The sequence below is a fragment of the Branchiostoma lanceolatum genome, chromosome 11 (assembly GCF_035083965.1).
Source record: "Branchiostoma lanceolatum isolate klBraLanc5 chromosome 11, klBraLanc5.hap2, whole genome shotgun sequence".
Lineage (NCBI taxonomy): Eukaryota > Metazoa > Chordata > Leptocardii > Amphioxiformes > Branchiostomatidae > Branchiostoma > Branchiostoma lanceolatum.
The window spans coordinates 13767290-13779706 of NC_089732.1; positions in this window are offsets into that span (position 1 = coordinate 13767290).

The following is a 12417-nucleotide window of genomic DNA, read 5'->3' on the forward strand; positions in this document are numbered from 1 at the left end:
GTAGTATAGGTAAAGTAGAAGACGAAGTACATTTTATTGTGGACTGTCCTTTGTATGATAGTGATAGAACAATTCTTGTCAGTTATGTGTTAAGTAAATTCCCCTACTTCAGATACCTAAATAGAAGAGAGAAATTTATATTTCTTACAGCCTTCGATAAACCAACTCGAACTAATCACACAGCCACCCACATTTATACAATTACCTAGAAACGAGAGGAAGTCGAAAGTACTAGAGTAAGCTAGATGTTTAAATACTCATGAATATGTATATAGTTGTTAACATGTGACCTGTGCTTAGCCCAGTGGGGCAAACAGGTACAATAAAGGTCTTCATTCATTCATTCATTCATTCATTCATTCATTCATTCATTCATTCATTCATTTATTCATTAACAACTCATAACCCTTAAGATTTCATTTGTGAAAGGATCAAATTGTCATGTAACAACCATAATATCATAATTGGCTGTTGCAATCATCTGTGGTCGGATGCCATTATTTCTAGCATGGAGTTTCCAACCGTCTGCCTCGTGAGACATTACTTATGAATGAACAACATCTCAACCCCGTCACATTTGATCCCTTACTTTGCACCACAATGTTCAGGTGGATTGTATATCACTTTTTAATTACTTTGATATTTTGAATGAATCGAGGATCCTTTTTGTCTGACCCCGTAAGAATAACTGTTGGTTATAGTTTTGTGATTATGTTATGCACACCGAATCCACATGAGAGTTGTGGGCATAACCGAATGATATATTGTAGGTAATATGTCGACTAAAAAGTAATATCACCGTTGTTCACACCGTTGGCTCTGTGTGCGTTCTTCTTATTAGTTGAAATGAAAATCACACTCATAAAACGAGTTTTGTCCTAATTATGATAAATGAAGAAAGTTATTTGCAAGCAGTAGGTAATAAGAGGTAAAAAATCAGTAGTAGCCATCTCAAATTAAAGACATAGTAGTACTTTCGGCAAAGCCGTGTATTGATGTGCAAAATTACAGAATCGGCTGTTTTAAATCCTTTTCGGCCATTGGTTCTGCCATAGCCTGCTTGAAAGTTCTCACTCACTCACTCACTCATGACCCATGACCTCAGTGGTCGTAGGGGCGTCATGACAGCCAGCCTCAGTGATCGCAAGACAACCTACGACTACTGTTAACAGCTTTTTAAAACTTACTTCAGAGTGTCTTTCGTAAGTATGAACTATGAAGACTACAGGATGACAAATATGATATGGATTGTGCGATTCTGTGTGGGTGGCTGGTTGCCTCTGGTGCAGTCGAGTGTCCTCCATATATCCTCTGAGAAGTTGAGCACTTCACACATCGTATAGCTACAGGGGAAACCACCCACACTGACAACCTGTCTTCCCAGTGTTGTTTGTGTGCTTACAAAAACGTGCACTGAATCAACAATAAAGATCGAGAGCAAGTAATATGAACTGGTATTCAGTATTGAAACTTTATGTCATTGTTTTTTAAAGGCAACCAAAATAAAATTAGGGACCAAAAAATGGAAATGGAAAAACAATTGTGAAATCTTTATTGTAGTGACATCTAGCACATTTGTGCAATAACTTCATACTTTGAGCAGTTTAAAACCGTGCAAAAACATGACATACAATGATCCCCTTAGTTTGGCGAGCCTACAAAATCCCCGCCGACGATTTTCTAGTGAGTTCTCACATCACAACGACGTCTTACTTTTGCATCATGGACAACATACATTGTCATAGTGTTGTTTGAACTAATCATGTATAGAAATGACTAAATAAATTGACTTTCAAAATCCGATTTTCGGGCCCCAATATTGCTTGGGTTATCTTTAAAATCACTCGATATAAAGCTTGGAGTAGAGTCAATAATAAAGCTTGGAGTAGAGTCGACAAACAGTTTTTTATGTCGGATGATTTTCAAACATGCTGTACAGAAAACAACCACTCACATGGATACAAGATATTTTTTTCATAAACTTTGTTCGGCATATTTATAACTATCCCACGAATACTCATATTTTGAGATCGTACGACGACAGATGTGACATAGTCCTCACTCGCGAATGCAAATGACAACGATTTGAAATGCATGTGTACCTTAAGTGGTCCACTCTACAAACACACGGGGACAAATCGTTCTGGCACTGACCATTAAGAACAATCGATATAACCCGCGGTCATTAGGAAGATTAACTCTCAACGTCCAAGATATCATCTGCCACGGTGAAACTGCAGATCCGCTCATTCGCCCGGCAGTTAACTGGCGCCGGGAGAAAGTCGAGAGGATCGTGCCTCTCTACCAGGGGGGCTGGAAACCCCTGCTGTTTCACGGGAAATGAACCAGACTGCAGACTTGGTTAAGTCTTTCCTGGAGGTTCCAGACGCAGCGTGATCCCTAATCAACGTCGCTTTGACAGATGGTTTACTGCAGCTATACTCGAGCTCCCAAATGGATGCCAAAAGGAATCTAGTATAGATACATTGTACACGAAAATCAGTGACGTGAGAACTTCGTGCAAATAAAGTGTGCCAAGTATGGCGGTTGAAACTATTATTTTTTTGTGCTGTTTTTTATCAATTTTTTTTATTCGAACATACATAAATACATAACATACCAACATATTTACATTACACATTTACAACTCCACAAATAAACACAGTTACCTATTGTTGCAGGGGCCATTCCCACTGGCTTTTTTGCGCTAGGGTGTGCTCCCTAGGACTTTTTTTGACAGGGGTGTTTCATCCCCCCTGGATTTGCTGTGCTAGGGTTTCTTCCCTAGAACTTCTGTGCAGGGATGTCATCCCTGGGTTTCTGTGCAGGGTTTTCCTTCCCTGTGTTTTGAATATAAGACTTACAAATTGTTTGCTTTTATTACAAATCTTACAAAAGTTGAAACTATTTCGTTAACAGGAAAACAGAACACAACATTGAGTGATCACATCCTGTTTCAGTCTGTTGATTATCATTTTCGTAATGGTGCCTGATGGCATCAGAGTTGTTTTCATGATCTCATATGAAATGAGCTTTCAATCCAGTGGTATTGAACATGCCAGTGTCCTAAATCAAGATAGATGGACTCTAATTAGGAATAATTGTGTTATTCGTCATTAGAGAAGGGAATGTCCTCTGAATAATAGGCCAATTTGTTGGCTATGTATAGCACAATGATTCAGCAGGGACAACTCGCTGTTGATCGTCACCTACAAGAAACATGTATTGATGTATTGCAGAGCCGTAGCACTCGTTAAAGGGTTCGCGGGTATCTGTATCTGTATAGCCGGTATAACCGCCCTTCGGCGTAACACACCAGCTTCGCAGGCACGCGGCGCGACAGCAGCTGGTTATACTACACTGAACGGCCTGTCACACCTAACTTTTGCATATCTGACTGTAATCGTTCTTTGAGGCTATTTAGTGAAGGTGTTCCTACAGCATCTGATGACATCGAGTTCCATTCTACTATGGTTCTCGGGAAATACGAATTTTTGAACACATCAATCCTTGGTTGATAAGTCTGATACTTAAAGGCATGACTATTTCTTATCCTTTTATGGGCTGGTATTAGATAATTATCAGTCGGTAAATTCACAAGTTTATTAGTCATTTTGTACATCATGCAAAGCCTGGATATTTTTCTTCTGTCTTCAAGTGACTTCCACTGCAGATCTGTTTTCATTTTAGTGACACTAGCACCCCTGTCATAGTTGTTCGTGCAGAACCTGGCAGCTTGGTTCTGCACCCTCTCCAGTTTATCCTTGTACCGCTTATGTGTGTGTGTTTACGCCGCATATGGGCAATCATGTTGTATTTATACATCTCTAAGGCCTATGATAGCATTTGGAGCTAATTAGATGATGTGGTACTAACAGTCTGGAAATTTAGGTGTCTTCTAGCTGTTCGGATGACTAGTGACCTATAAAACGAAAATGCAAGGACGCTTACCAAATACATTGCTTACATGTCCCCATAGGGCAAACACCACTATAAAACAAGAACGTTTGTGTGAACACTGGGTGGATTTGACATTTACGTTTGGCATCTGAATGATCACTATTAATGTTATACGACCAGTCAGGGACTTGGAATTAAAATTAAAATTCTGCTAAGGTTGCAAGTAACCTTCTTATGTTACGTCTGAATGGTCATTTCCTTTAACCTTAAGATATGATTCTTAATGGCCTATTTTCAAATAATCATGACACACCTGGCACCGATTCATTTCATTGAGTACAATGCAGATGGTAGGTTTCCTTGGAATCGTTTGATTGTAGCAAAACATCTGTTTCACAAGATGTCTGTCTCCTTCTATTTCTTTGTCAAGAATTAAGGGTCACTAATAATGTCTGTGTATGTCTTTCACACTATATTGAGTATTAGCATATCTATTCGTCATAATTCTAAAAGTTTGTCGGGTTGAAACAGTTTGCTGCATATTGTCCCCATTTTCTTTCTTATTTTCTCAAACTTTTCCCTATTAAGATGCATAGATCTGTACCAAAACAGTTATTACATGCCACACCATTATTAGATGATTAACATAATAAGTTAATTGCAAATTCATGCCCGTAGGCTAATTGCATGTTGACAACAATGTCGAAGTACAAATGTAAAGTAAAAACATAAAGCATACATCTGATACAAGATCATACTATATTGCTAGTCGACAATACGTTTCTATGTCTATGGTTCTAATGTGGGGTTTGATTTCTTCTTTGAAAGCAGTGGGAAATAAAAAAGTCCCACACTTTCAATGATGAGTGGGTTGGAAGATTTCAAAAGGAAAATGAGTTTCTGTGTATTTCTTAATCCAGAAAATCTTTCAGAGATTTCGGATACTTTCGTGAATAATCTGTTTCTTTCGGCTTCAAATTTGGGAGATTCGCATATGAAATGTATTATTAGAGTACGACAGTGTTGTCGACAGGCGCATACGTCGTGTAGGCTAAAAGCGAAGTCGCGTCTTCATCTAGCTGAGTGCCTCTTCACGCCAGGATTATGTATAGCATCAGAGTTGATTTGTCACACAATGTGACAGGTAGAACGGTTTGTTTGTTTATATCCTTGGGAATGAGTCATCTCATATCTCAGTGGAAGATGAAATACATTTCGTTTGTAAATGCTCTCATTATGAGGATGAAAGAAACAAGCTTTTCGAAACAACCAAACCAAGATCATTCACCATCATCTTTTACCTCCAAAAAACTACATTTCTACTAAAATCACAAAACCCACTAATCATTAAAACCGTGGGACTTTTCATCAGGCACTGTCTTCAAAGAAGAAATCACCCCCCCCCCCCCAGTAATGTTGTATGTAGAAATTCTACTTAGATGCATAGCAAAGACACTCGTTACCGTTGTTACCCTTTCTACTGTTTGTACCCTTGCAATTAGCCTACGGGCATGAATTTGCAAATAAAACATCATAAAGCAATTTTGTGGATTTTTTGGACAAGTCATTGGATGCCCTGTGACATTGACGTGTCCTAAAGTTTACCACAGAGACTATTCATAACAAAACCTCTCTACAGTAGTTGAGTAATCATGCATCTTGGACGATTTCCAGGAATACTGTTGTAAAGGTAAAATGAAGTACAGACCATGACATTCAGGTTTTCTGTGCGCACAGCAACGCATAGTTGATTGTTTCACATGACGAACACAAAGCGGGAGCTTTGTTTGCGGGGATCTCCGTGTAGACACGTTTCTATGTTGGGGACAGGCTTTTTAGCGAATGCCCACAAACGCCCACTCTGGCGAAGTCCGCGCTGCACGAATCTAATTTTTTTTCTCGGAATATGTTGTACTCCCATTAATTAATCCTGAGTTTCAAGTCAATCCATCGATCCGAAGTTAAATAAAGCGAACTTGAAGATTCTTACCTGGCTTTTTAGCGAATGCCCAGCAAAAAAGGCTTTTTAGCGAATGCCCAATATATCAGCCAAAATATCGGCCATCGTGACACGGGCGCTAAATCTATCACCACAAACATGTTTAACAAGTTGTCCCCTGAATGTGTACTGAGTTTCCGTGCTGTACACGCCTGTAAAGTCACTTTATTTTACGAAATACACGGCGCGGCCCGCGGCACGTATACGGGGTAGAGGCCGCTGGTAACCTGTCCCAAATATGCAAATGAGCCGCCATATTGGATTTTTACATCCGGGGCCGTGGATTCCCACGCCGTGTATTTCGTAAAATAAAGTGACTTTACAGGCGTGTACAGCACGGAAACTGAGTACACATTCAGGGGACAACTTGTTGAACATGCTTGTGGTGTTAGATTTAGCGCCCGTGTCACGATGGCCGATATTTTGGCTGATATATTGGGCATTCGCTAAAAAGCCTTTTTTGCTGGGCATTCGCTAAAAAGCCAGGTAAGAATCTTCAAGTTCGCTTTATTTAACTTCGGATCGATGGATTGACTTGAAACTCAGGATTAATTAATGGGAGCCCAACCTGAACATATTCCGAGCAAAAAAAATTAGATTCGTGCAGCGCGGACTTCGCCAGAGTGGGCGTTTGTGGGCATTCGCTAAAAAGCCGATGCGTCTATGTTGTTTATGGGACACTTAGTCTTCCATTGCTTCCAAAAGAGAAGTCAAACCCAAAAAGCGTAGATTGTATTCCGTAGTAGTTTTTAAAATAGCCATGTGTTCTACTTGTCAACATTGTTAACTCGCACTATCTGTACAGTATACCCTTGCTATGCATTGTTTCATGTTTATGTTAGATTTCTTCTTGGTAGCCATGGTTACCAAACCTGTTAAATTTCGGGCGATGGGTGATCTTTACATCGTTTTGGATAGGTTTTTACATTTCTATACATTATGGTTACGGATAATGTGTACTTCCTATATATTCATGTGTTATATTGATTTTTTTATTCATAGCAAGTTCATGCCCAAAGGCTAATTGCAGACAAACAAGTACATGGAGATACATGGAAATCAAAATAGTTATCTAGTCTACTGTGAAAGTTCTATATTAACAATGGTTGACTATGGTTTGGTTTGACTTCATTTTGAAGTCAGTGGGAAATGAACTGACCCACCTTTTGAATCATAAGTGGGTTGGTTTATTTATGTGAGAGACATAATCGAACTTAAGCTTGCGACATGAACGCAGCAATTAGTTTAATTGTGCTCACATAAAGGTTGAACAATAATAAGGTAGTTTTTTTTCTCTCGTTAAAATTCATACGTAATCACTGTTGAGCATATTGAGTCAAGATGGTTCGCTTCCCAAACGGAACAAAGCTCAGTGTTGCACAGAGAAGCAAAGGTGACAAATGCCGTGTAGACATCTGCAACATACGGCTAGCGGAAGAATACAACTTGCCGCGAGTGATTCCAATAAAAGTAATTGGTAAAGTTGCCGAGCTATAGACGGAGATGAAGCGTAAGACTCTTTTTCAATACCTAGTAGTGCAATGTGATCTCGCAACGGCTCGCCTTTTCAGCCAAGCACCCCTTCTCTTCCAGATAACTGTGCCGTCTTCTTTTATGTGCAAAGGTTTGACGCTTGATCCCTACGCATGGGGGTCCTCCATACCCGGGACCACCGGCGTTACGCCCCCATCTGAAATGACGAATGCATCCCTAACAGCCATGCCCGAGCGGGGTTCGAACCTCGACATCTGAACCCACGGAATTTGATCCATAAGGCGAAGCACCGGGGTCGCTAATGTGAATAGCAGCACTTTAAGCTTCGGGAATAATGGATGCCTTGAAAGATGACCTTTAAGAAGTGAATGTCAAAGAAGGCCCATACTCATAAATCGAATAGAAGATATCCGGACTATCATTATATAGTGGTGACAACTAAACAGATCAGTTCCATTGACCAATCACCCCGTTATATTTTACCTCGAAAACCTTGACCTTGTGATACGGAGGGATTCTAAGGACAACTTTGCAAGTCGTTCCATTAAGCATTGAGAAGGCCCTGGGGATTGAATTGAAATGGTGGCGTTTGCATGGCCGTAAGGATACGATAACAATAGACGTCAATAACGTGATCTATACAAGCTATGAATTAATATTCTACATAGATTTTACTGTCTTAGACAAAATAGATGTTTTTATGGCATGACATTTTAGCACTGATATCACAGTACTAGGAAATGCACATCGTCAACGGTGTACATACATGTATCTGTAAAGTCTATTATTATGTATAAGCAGCGACACCTGTGCTGCATTGCTATGTTAACCGCTCCAATTGCCTTGAAGAAGGTGACAGATGGTCACCGAAAAGTCGGTTGCATAAATCTATTGGTTGTGTAAAAAAGAGTATTTTTATTCTGTATCTATAAAGTCTGATGTTTAAACTTAAAGGAAACCCAAGCAATATTAGGGTCCGAAAAATTGGATTTTGGAAGTCAATTTGTCTAGTCATTTCTATAGAATTATTACTTAAAATAACACTATCATAATGTGTAGCGACGTACATCATGCAAAAATATGACGTTGTTGTGATGTGAGAACTCATGGCCGGAGTTCTTGTAGGCTCGCGAAACTAAGGGAATCATCGTATGGCACGATTTTGCGCGGTTTTAAAATACTAAAAGTAGGAAGTTATTACGCAAATGTACTAAAAAATGTTAGTAAATGTCACTACCATAAATATTTCTGCATTTTTATTTCCATTTTTTGGCCCTAATTTTGCTTTTGTTGCCTTTAATATTTTCATGCATTTCACGTACCGTCTCTCCATGTTCAAGGAGAAACAAAGGCAATTGGTTACAGTGCAATTTGTTGTATGTTCTGAACCATGGATGATGAGTGGGTTCAACGTGCAAGGGCAATCTGAATCGAATATTTGTTATTGTGATGAACAGCCCCCTTCCAACTATCGACGATTTCTTTAGGTTTTAGATCCGGGCTTATCTCCAAGATCCCCAAGATGCAAACATTACCTTCTCCATTATCTCCGTACCTAGTTGATGATCTAGGATAGAGAAGGTATGCAGAACAACGTTGTAATTTGATTGATCGGTATGTCCTCATCTTATCGCTTTTCTGTTGGGTAATAGATCATTTGGATAAACCATCGTTCAAAGCTATAGTGTAACTTGAACGGATGACGACCATAATGCAATTATCGTCTTGTACGGTGCTTCCTCGTCGCGATCGGGGGATCATTTAGCCAGGAGAACTTATGTGACCACTCCTGTCAGAAAGGTCCAATTGGGAATGGGCAAAAATCGAATTCAATCTTCACCTTCTTATTGATGTTCGATAAGGAATTACTCGGGAGAAATTGGAAGATCTCGGGTCAATGGAGCTCTACAAAAGACACTGGCGGAAAGGTTTTTGAGGAATTCGGCGACTCCGCACAAGGAGCATGCTAATAGGGCAACTTGAGATGCTTCCAAGAATGTCTTTAAGGTCTCACTATAGGTCAGGGCTTTCTTGTCCAAGAAAAAGGACGCCAGACGTTAGGTCAAAGAGTTATCCCGTGCAATCTGATGTTGAGGTAATTAGATGCTTTGGAAATGTGCACTGAAGTTTCCAGCATTATCAGGCTACATGTAATAACACACGGTTTGGCGTAAGGCACCACAAGTGGCTAAGGTATGACCACCGTATTCGTCAAGTGCAACGTCTACCTTCGCTAGAAGGTAATGTTTTTGGTTCGGTTTGGCGTGTGCTTTCGTGTCTGTGAACAGGGTAAGTGAAGAATGTCTCGGTGGATTGTGTTAATTCTTGTTGAGACCCTAAAATGATTTTGGGCCCTCTAGTTTAACATATTTTTCTTCTGTTAGCGACATTGACATAAGAAGAGTGGCAGGATTAAAGATTAACGTTCCATGCATCCTGGTGTCGTGTTACATATACCAGTTGAATTTTTGGACTTGCTTTAATTAATGAACATTCGGTGTAGTAGATTTAGACAAATCCGTGTCGTGGAATATTTTGTACATGAGTAGCATGTCATAAAAAAATATAAAATACTATTCTAAATGAGTTGTCGTATGTAGAAAACAACAGTAAGAAACTTTGCACCAACGCAAAACAAATATGACTACGACGGATTCAGCCAGTCACTTCTTTAGGTCATACCAATGATGATAGTGCGTACGTATTTATTGCATTTTACTGTACTTTAATATCATAAAGAATAAAATGAACAGCATCCCTAAAACCACTTGTTCTCTTTATAGCAATTTTATGAAGGCCCTAAAGGTCTTTTACCAAAAGCCTTTCAAATATGCCTATCGGGTCCTGACTTACTGTTGACCCTGGGATTACTAACAGAAACGAGCTTGTTTTTCCGCTTGGTTGAGACACCGATTTGTAAGGATAGGTCTGGATTTCTCGTTCAATGGCCAAGTCAGATTCTCATTTATAGAGGTTTACTGCGAGGTGTCCCAGGTGGTTGGTGTTCTTTCATGTGGATCATTCTGACAGTGCATTTATAGCGTTATTACACTGTCGAATTGGCTGTCTACGGCATAGGATCACCCTATACGCATCCTGCTTCTTTGGAATAAGAATTGCCGTGTTTATTGAAAATAAAGAAATATATACCAAAATAAATCCACGGAACGGTAAGGGCAATTTTCATTGTTTCAATGTTACATTCATGAATATTTTCTTTTGTTAGATTATGAAGTAGTACGTCTACAGTCCACGAAGATCTAGTATTGGCATTTCAGTTTCATTCTAAGTTTCTTTGGAATAAGAATTGCCGTGTTTATTGAAAATATAGAAATATATACAAAAATGAATCCACGGAACAGTAAGGTCAATTCTCTATGTTACATTCATAAATGTTCTTCTCTTTTGTTAGATTATGAAGTAGTACGTCTACAGTCCACGAAGATCTAGTATTGGCATTTCAGTTTCATTTAAGTTTCTTTGGAATAAGAATTGCCGTGTTTATTGAAAATAAAGAAATATATACCAAAATAAATCCACGGAACAGGAAGGGCAATTTTCTCTATGTTACGTTCATAAATGTTCTTCTCTTCTTTTATTAATAATAGTCTTTATTGCATATTCTTGCCAAAAATGGGCTAAATGCACAGATGACCACATGTGGTTCATACGAAGCATAATGCAAAATGCGCATTGATAAGATGCTACATTCGAACATTAACATTGAAATAAATAACAACAAACAAACTGTGGACTATTGCTAAACTAATGTTGATCATCTAGTACTTTCTTCTCTTCTTATTATATTATGAAGAAGTAGGTCCACAGTTCACGAAGATCTAGTATTGGCATTTCAGTTTCATTTACGTACTTCAATATTGAATGATGGTTTGAGTCAGTGATGAACTGATTTTTCCGGCATTCCTCTGGGTCACCGAGCTCTCCATGGTAGGCGATCATTCAATACTGACTTTTCTGCCTGGCATAGGAACACGCCTCGTCGTTAATTAGATGAGGCAATTGTGTTGCAACAGCCAAATACGTCATACATTATACTTTCAAGCAATACATAAAAATGGTTTATTCAGGAATTGACACATACAGAAATTAAAACAACATTGCAGCCGATGTTACCTTCTTTAAAGTAAACCGGCTGAATTACGCAGTCTTAAGATTAAAAGTACAAACAAGCACGCTAAAACAATCGGAAATATATACAAAAGACAAAATGTATAACCAGAACAATCGGAAAATATATACAAAAGACAAAATATACAACCCGAATGCCGTTTTTTTAATAAAAAAAACTCTCGTAACGGTGGCACGATGAAGAGTGGGTCGGTCGTATTTTTGTATAGTCTATAATCAAAAGCCTCAGGCTAAACAGCTTCTAAACTTTATACTACGGTTCACATTCGATGCTCCAAAGAAGAAGGTCATTGCCGAAGTTCGATTGAAAAAAAATAACTGGCCAATATACGCGGTTATGCAGGAGCATGCAGTGTTAGTAATCTATCTATGTCATTCAACTTAAGTGGGGGGTTTTAAGTGATACCTTGTTCCGTCACGGTAGATTTATGAGTGGACGGCAGAGAGTTTACGGCTTAGAGTAATTGGCCCGAAGGCGTACATGAAGAAAGCTTGCTTGGACCTGGTGGACAAGCTGTGCAGGAATGATATCCAGTAGATATGTGGGCGAACGGTTCCTTTATTTGTACCATAGTTGAAGGATTAAATGTAAATATATGCCTGCCATTCAAGTTGCTGTCACTGGTTTGTCCAATAAATGTTCCGTATACTTGGAAATGACTCATCAGCAGAGCGTGCAATGATACATTGATAAAGTAGACAGTAATTCGCCATTTCCAGGCTTTAGTGCTCAAGTGCGTGCATGTCTGACCGAACCGTACACTTTGTAAGATCAATATGCATCCTAATAATCAGGCAAACGGCCGGGTTAGTGTACGACCTTACATTTAGGTAACCAGAAACGACCCACATGGGACAGAAATTCATTCTACCCG